Genomic DNA, 8,355 nt, shown 5'->3' on the forward strand with positions numbered 1-8,355 from the left:
TACAGCCATCGATGTGGCTTGTGAGACCCCCCAGACAACACTGAAATATCCTGAGGACATACTGAGGATGTTTTTTTGAGGACATTCTTTATCCTCAGGACATCCTCAAATGGTCCTCAAAATGTACTAGAAAGGTCCTCATGTCCGGCCTCAGGACATCCTCAGAATAGCCTCAAAAGGACAATTTCTGATGTTTTGAGTACATTCTGAGGAGGTTATAACTGGTCAAGCTGCATAAAAAACGCGAAAAATTTGTGCAAATAATTTATTCATTAAATTCCTCAGCTGCTTGCTGCCATTTGGTGTTATCCCGGTGTGCTTCACGGGCTCCTTTACTGCTCTTCTGAGCTGCGACTGTCTTCTGTGGTGCCTACAGAAATAGAGATGGAAAATCAGAGATGGAATATGCATTTATGAGGACACACATTTACAAAACCAAAAAAACATAGTAGAACACCGGAGCACAGGCAAATCATGTTATTATTTTGCATGTTGTGCATCCAAAAAGGAAATAATTCATGCAAATAATAAATACTTGCACATAAGTAAAGTGTATATTTGGGAAGAAAAGGCACACAAACATCCAGCCATATCAAGGTGTGTTGTTGGGCAAGCTGGTGAGATATTCAGAGGGAAAACAGTGTAAAAGAAAACACACAGGACCAGAAAGACAGACAAACTCGAGCGCTGACTAACAACTGAGTGTATTTAGTGCGAGAGCGAAATAAATACTTGGAAAAAATGACAAATGCGCAGGCGCAGGAAAGGAAAAAAAACAGCCATAGGTGAACTGGTCAGTCGATCATTTCGTTAAGCTATTCACTCCCTTCCTTCCTCTTTACATTTATGTTTTCATAAAAGGACTCCGCACCAAAACAGGCAGCAAACAATACAAGACAAGCGCTTGTTCCTTCTCTCTTACTGCATGCTGTCTGTTTTGGCACTAGGTCCTTTAACAAAAATATGCACCAACTAGCCCCTCAGCAAGCATTACATTTCTCTTTCACACATTTCCTAAAGTAAATAGAGAATTTCTCGTCTTTTGTGTACAAATGCCCCACTGACATGAACCAGAAAACTGAGAAAAGCCTCAGTAAAATTTAATAAAATCCCGCCGATAATTCTGTAGCACACATAAATAGTACTGGCCAAGTTGAAATGCAATGATGAGAGATACTGCTTGAAAGCATCCATTTGGAGTTGGAAAAAGATAACATGCCACCCGCCATAGAAAAAGCCTTCAGCTTCTGCCACTGTGGCATAAACTCATGGTTTATACAGTCAGTTATGCTGATATTTCTGAATGAAAGAGGGGAAGAATAATGGCATCGCGTTTAAAAAAGAGTTTCAAAGCTTTGCGTGAAACATTCTCTAGTGGCCAGGCACGCAGACTAGACAGTTGTGATGCTCTATATATGCCAAGCATTGATGATCGGCATGGAGAGGAGTACAGGTCCTCGAGCTGAATGAACTTTCTTCCTACAACGCAAGGTGCTCCAGTTGGCAGATGTGCAAAGTTCTCGATGACAATTATAGATCCATCTTGCAGAATGCAGCAGCTGTCCTCTTGCCAGGGGCAAGGACTACACTGCCTGGCAGCTTCACTTTTTTGAACTGAGGCCCTTGACATGGAGCAATAAGGGGCCCAGACTCATGTTGTCCAGTGAGCAGTGGGAAGTTTGGCATCTGCTGAGCCTCCTTCAGTACAGCTCCTTGCTGTGATAGTCTGTTAGAGAGCTGCTCAAGTGGTCGCTCTGGTTTTCGGAGCAGTCTTTTCAGAGCAAACATGTGGTTCTCAAATGGGAACGCACTCCATGAATCCAATGGCCCCAGGTGCTCAACATCGGATGCCAGATGGCATAGTCAATGCACATTGTGCGAAGCATGCTCCTTGCCATATATCTTCGTAAAGCCTTTAACAAAATGGTTCAGAAGCTGCCCTGCATACCGCACTTCACTTTTTGTGCCATTAGGCATTGAAAGAATGGTAATAGCAACATGCAAAGCTAGAAAATTCTCATACATCTGTGATGGAAGAAGCGATGACAGGAGCACGGGTCCCCCATACAGCAAAAAGAAACGAAACTCTGTGGCCTTCCAGCGATCCAGATCTGTGAGGCTACGAGGCTTTCGGTTAAGTTCACAAGGAACAAACGGTGCGGCCTTGACATTTCTCACTGACAGTTCAATGCGGACTTTGCTGCCAAGCCTTATATTTTTCGGGCCACGGAACCACAATACAAGCAATTTGTGCACCACGCCTAGGCAAACGAGGTGCATATAATCTAGCGGGACATCCCTCACAATGTCTATTGGCAGCTGCTCTACAATACTGCTTCCAGTATGATACTGCTCCTGCGACCTCTGCCTAAAACTGCAGTCAGTTCTCAGCTCACTGCTAATGTTTGGAAAACAGACTCTTCCTTCAATGTACGCACCCTTAACAGTGCACTTCGTGCAGCTGTAATAGCCCGTGTGGTTTTTGACTCACAAAACAAATGCCTTTGCAGGCGCATCACACACAATGGCTTTTAGCTTTACAGGTATTGTGAAAGCTTCAACAGCAATTCCTGTAGATAAAAGAACATTTAGCTCTTCAACAAAGCTGTATAGGAACTCATTTGCATCTCTCGGCTTGCTGTCACCGAAGAAACACTCGTCACAAATGGTGCCGCATGCTTGAGGTTGCTTATGCGGCCGAGAATTGTCCAAAACTGGCCTCTAGAACTTTTCGATAATGGTAGGCCATCAATATGAAAAGTCATATTCAGTTCCGGCGGCAGGTCTCGACACTGTCCCAGGATTTCCCGTATTCCTGCTTCTACACCGAAGTGGCGGTACTGGCCTTCCGAAATTTCGGAAAGTTCATTCGATTTTTTCGGTGTCTGTAGCAGCGCTCTCGCCGATGATGGGAGAGAAGAAAAACACTTGTGGCTGCGGAGCACTTTCAAAAGTGACGTGACAGCAGCATGCGATGACCCAGACTCCACTGCCCAAGTTTGAAGCTGGTGGCGGAAAGTCGCTACGTCCTCGTCAGCGCGTTCATGATCGGCTTCGTAATCAAACCTGCCGTCAACCTGAGGACAAAGGTCCTGATCGGAGCTTAAATCTACAAAAACCGATGAGGTCCCAGCTTCAGCATCTTGACTTGTGGGGTCTGGGGTCGGCACATCCTCAGTATCGGGCACAAAACGTTCGGTCACACACACATCACGCTGAAGCTGGCTGCACTGTTCTGACAATGGATCAGCACCAGCTTCGGCACACGCGGGGAGCTGCAGGCTAACGTCAACCCGTCTTTTCCTAGTGCGGCGAAACTTTCGCGCACGACTTTCCGTTGACATCGTGCAAATCTAAAAGGCGTCACTCACTTTTCTGAGAGGCATCCATCGCGGAATAACACGCACGTGCGAGTAGCGTGCGTGCTTCGCCGTCACGGTGATCGATCACGACGTTGCGGATGCAGGCTTGGCTTGGCTTAAACGAGAAGCGGCAACACACGGTAATGATGATGTTGATCGTGCGATGCGATGTTAAGAGGCAATAAATATTGCGGAACGATTGACTTTGTGAAAAAGAACATTTTTTACTGAAATAAAAAACACTGTAATTTGCCTACCCAGCAACACACAGACGGGCCCCCGGATTCAAGCCCGCCTTCCGTGATCGGGCTAAAATCGTGCTCCTTCGCCAAAGGAAAAGCTAGCGGCATTGCGTACAACACGTAGCCTTGCATGAAGGAAAACGATTTGCAGAAGCTTTAATTGTGCGCGATAGCGTCGTCACATGAAAAAACGGCAATCACAACTACGGTAGACCAGAACTCATCGATTTTCTCAGGACATGAACCAGCAGCGATGCGGATGATTGAATACGGCGTTGCACGAGCCTTACCGAAACCGCACCTCAAGCTTTTTTCTCTGTCGTTGGCACGCAGCAAGCGTTCTCTGGGCTGCAGTTAGAACAATCGTGCATGCGCGGTAGTCACCTAAAGGCGGTGGTTTCTCTCGTTTCCGCGTGCAGCAATTTGCGGTCTAAGCGCGCTGTCGTTGAAAAAAACTGCATGCATACTGTGAATGGGATAAAACTTCAGAGCGCCGTCGCAGTAATGCATCACAAATAAAACTTAATGGAAGTAAATGCTTAGAAATCAAATTTCACACACACACACACACACACACACACACACACACACACACACACACACACACACACACACACACACACACACACACACACACACACACACACACACACACACACACACACACACACACACACACACACACACACACACACACACACACACACACACACACACACACACACACACACACACACACACACACACACACACACACACACACACACACACACACACACACACACACACACACACACACACACACACACACACACACACACACACACACACACACACACACACACACACACACACACACACACACACACACACACACACACACACACACACACACACACACACACACACACACACACACACACACACACACACACACACACACACACACACACACACACACACACACACACACACACACACACACACACACACACACACACACACACACACACACACACACACACACACACACACACACACACACACACACACACACACACACACACACACACACACACACACACACACACACACACACACACACACACACACACACACACACACACACACACACACACACACACACACACACACACACACACACACACACACACACACACACACACACACACACACACACACACACACACACACACACACACACACACACACACACACACACACACACACACACACACACACACACACACACACACACACACACACACACACACACACACACACACACACACACACACACACACACACACACACACACACACACACACACACACACACACACACACACACACACACACACACACACACACACACACACACACACACACACACACACACACACACACACACACACACACACACACACACACACACACACACACACACACACACACACACACACACACACACACACACACACACACACACACACACACACACACACACACACACACACACACACACACACACACACACACACACACACACACATATATATATATATATATATATATATATACAAGCATTATTTTTCTGATAATTTTCATGCATGCGTGTTCACAAACATATGTCCTCAAAATGACATTTTGAGGACCACGAAGCCGCTGGTATGACCTGAGAACATCATTCTTCGAACGTTCTGAGGACAATCCAACCTGGGACATTATGAGGACATATTGAGGATGTTTTAGAGGCCCCGAGGACGTTTGGACCATTTGAGGACGTCCTCAGGATGTTTGGTGTTGTCTGGGAGGTTGCTTCTTCCGAGCAACGCCTCCTCTTCGTCAGTAATTTACTCCAACCGGTCACAATAGACGGTTTTCACACAAACCTGTCAGCTCGTTGCGACGATTTCGCAAGGTCACATGACCTAGGTGGCCTATCTGCCTCCTTTTTGCCCACCTAGGTTGCTTAGAGATTTTTTTTATATATATTTTTCGCTCACATCCAACTACGCTGACGACGGCTCTGGCTTTTCTGCGGCGGAGGCCCTTAACACTATTATGTCTATGTAACCACTCGATTACACTGTCAAGCCAAGCTGTGATAAAAAGATATGATTACAATTAGGAAACTTGGCAGCACCTGTGGTAATAAGAACATTACTTCCATGCAACGTGCCATCTTGAGAACGTACGCAGAAAATATAACCGATATTCTTCTTGAAAAGGGGAAGATACTTGCACTGCGCCATGCTGGTGCCACCTGTTTTAACCGGTGTGCCCCCTTATCAACAGGCAAAAGATATATATTCCTATAATTTTACGGCATTATTAACCGTACACAGCTGTACTAATGCGTACCGCTTTTAGATTTTGTGTTAGCAGAAGGCAGTTCAAATGTTGCAGCAAAGAAGGAACACATAAAAAAGCGTGAAGTATTTGAAAGCTCTAGACAACCTTTAGCGCAGGGCGTAGCACTGCTATCCTTTATAATTGATGCACATAAGTCATCACCCCCGGTCTCACATTGGTTTAATCCCTTTGTCGCTCTGACTTATCTATCACTGCAGTTTCAGCCCGGCCACCAAGACCACTGAGGGGAAGCCGGAAGGGACAAGCCAGCGCACGTGGGCAATATATCTTCCCTGCAATCTTGTGAACACATCTTCAGGAGAGCACACAGTAGGATCAGAGCGCCAACTGCATGTCTAACGATTTTCGAGTGCACTGAGTAACGAGGTAATAGATCTCTGTGGAGTCTCATCTGTGTCGGCTTCTGTTGTGCCATTGTGGAGGCAGTGGTTGAAACACTGCTGCAACGCTTTACAAAAAGCTGAAGCTGAAGTGAAACCAGTGGGGATGACAGAATCGCTAAAGTTGTAACACAAACTAAATTAGAGGGCAGGCAAGTACAAAGTTCTTATGAATTGTCGAGCACGTACCTTGACGGCCCCGTTGATGCAACCGCCATTCCTGTACCAAAGAAGGCAGGTCACATCAGTGGAATAGATATTAGAGGCATGCACACTATAAACAAGTCTTGAATTCAGAGTGGTTGAATACTGGCAAATCTATGTTAAGCAAATCTATATTAATCTATATTAAGGCTTCGAGAGTCCACGAGATACCAATAACCTGTGAAAAAACGTACGTAGGAGATACTAGAAGCTGCGTGAATGATCGTGCACGAGAGTGTGAGCCATCGCTGTCAACGGAGCAAAAAAAATAGTAACGCCCACGTCTAGATCAGGTTCAAATTTTATGCAAGACCAGTAAAGCACAAGTGAAGAGTCGCTGTGGAGTCACTGCATGGTGGAAGCATGCTTCATTAAAAAAAACGAAACTTCATTTGCACTTTGCAGGAGTGAGGTCCAGGATAAGACACACTAAGTTACTGCATTTTCGTCTGCAAATACTATTTGCTTTCCTGCTGTGCATGTTTGAGATACTCCTAAAGGGCATTACTTGTACACTTAACTCAGTACGGTCATACGGTAGTGGTGAATTTCAAAAGCTAAGATTTTTTTACCAGTTGATTTCAGATGTCATAGTAGCCATGAACTTCTAAAAGCATTTTTATGTATCTATTTTTGAAGCTACAGGATCAAGTGTTATCATAGTACGGTAAGTGTTATGTTACCAGCAACGCCCACTATTAACATGATTCGTTGATATGGACATTAATCCCTGAAACACAATCATTTGTTCCTGAAACGAAATCCTCTGTTCTGACCAGTGCCGCATCCACAACACAAACTCAACCATCTATCCCAAACTGGTTGCATTCGTTACTAAATACAACCCTTATGTTACGTATTATGTGTTGGCTTGAGTGCGACAAGCGACAACTGCCAGTTCATATCACTCGATATTAATAATTTAGAGCATTCCTTTCTTGCAAGCTCGGGTAATTCGCTAGGCAAGTGCGTCGCATTAATGCCCCAGGTGGCAATAGACTTTCCTAAGACATGTAAGCTCGATCGAGACTTATGGAAAGGCATATGCTGCGGGTGTTGTGCATATTGCGACTTTCTCCACACTTCACGAGGCATTGCCATAAAAAGGAATGATTGAGACTTGCACTCAGCACCCCTCGGTCTTTAAACCGCAGAAAGGCTTACTACTGCGCCTAACTGAAAACTTCCTACCCCGACGCCTGCATTTGTTACAGGGATGCGGGTTGCCGAGGAGAGATGGCCACACCACCCAAAAAACCACACTACACTCTCATGGCCACACTACCCGAAAACCGGCGCATTAAAAATGTACATCTAGACGTGCGGTCTACTACAAATGGTGAAACAGCAGCCAATCGTTTGAACCGGTACTCTATTATTGCAAAAACACGACAATGTCCTCGCAAGGATGGGCAGTCAAGAAGCATGGCAGGCCTTCCAGCAAGCACTAGTATTTAACTACTAAACCATCATCATTCCTGGCCACGAGAATGTACCGGGGAACAAAAGAGCATATATTCTTACCTGCCAGTGCAATTACTTGAAACCCCATTTCGGCAGCCAGACATCGAGGACACGACAACAGCACAAAAAACGCATGCTAGAGAAAGACAAGCTAAGCTAACAAAGCTCACAGACAACAAAATATGTAGAGTTCCACCTCTGAGGAATTTGATCCTTCCATCCAAATTACTGAGTAGTGCATAGGGCATAGGCATATTACTTTCGGACCCGTTTACGATATACCACTTCATCAAGCAAGCCGCCAGAC

The 8,355-nt window shown here is 45.6% G+C and overlaps 1 long non-coding RNA gene and 1 pseudogene across 1 annotated transcript; both read right to left on the bottom strand.

Annotated features, from left to right (window-relative positions):
• Positions 1-251: 251 nt before the first annotated feature.
• On the bottom strand, positions 252-3,502 carry LOC144124672 (uncharacterized). Its single transcript, XR_013313249.1, has 2 exons — positions 3,372-3,502; positions 252-370 (listed from the first exon to the last, which is right to left on the bottom strand). It is a non-coding gene; the product is annotated as an uncharacterized LOC144124672 (long non-coding RNA).
• LOC144124671 (uncharacterized) lies at positions 1,140-3,365 on the bottom strand (annotated as a pseudogene).
• Positions 3,503-8,355: the final 4,853 nt, after the last annotated feature.

This window comes from Amblyomma americanum, chromosome 3 (assembly GCF_052857255.1).
Source record: "Amblyomma americanum isolate KBUSLIRL-KWMA chromosome 3, ASM5285725v1, whole genome shotgun sequence".
Classification (NCBI taxonomy): domain Eukaryota; kingdom Metazoa; phylum Arthropoda; class Arachnida; order Ixodida; family Ixodidae; genus Amblyomma; species Amblyomma americanum.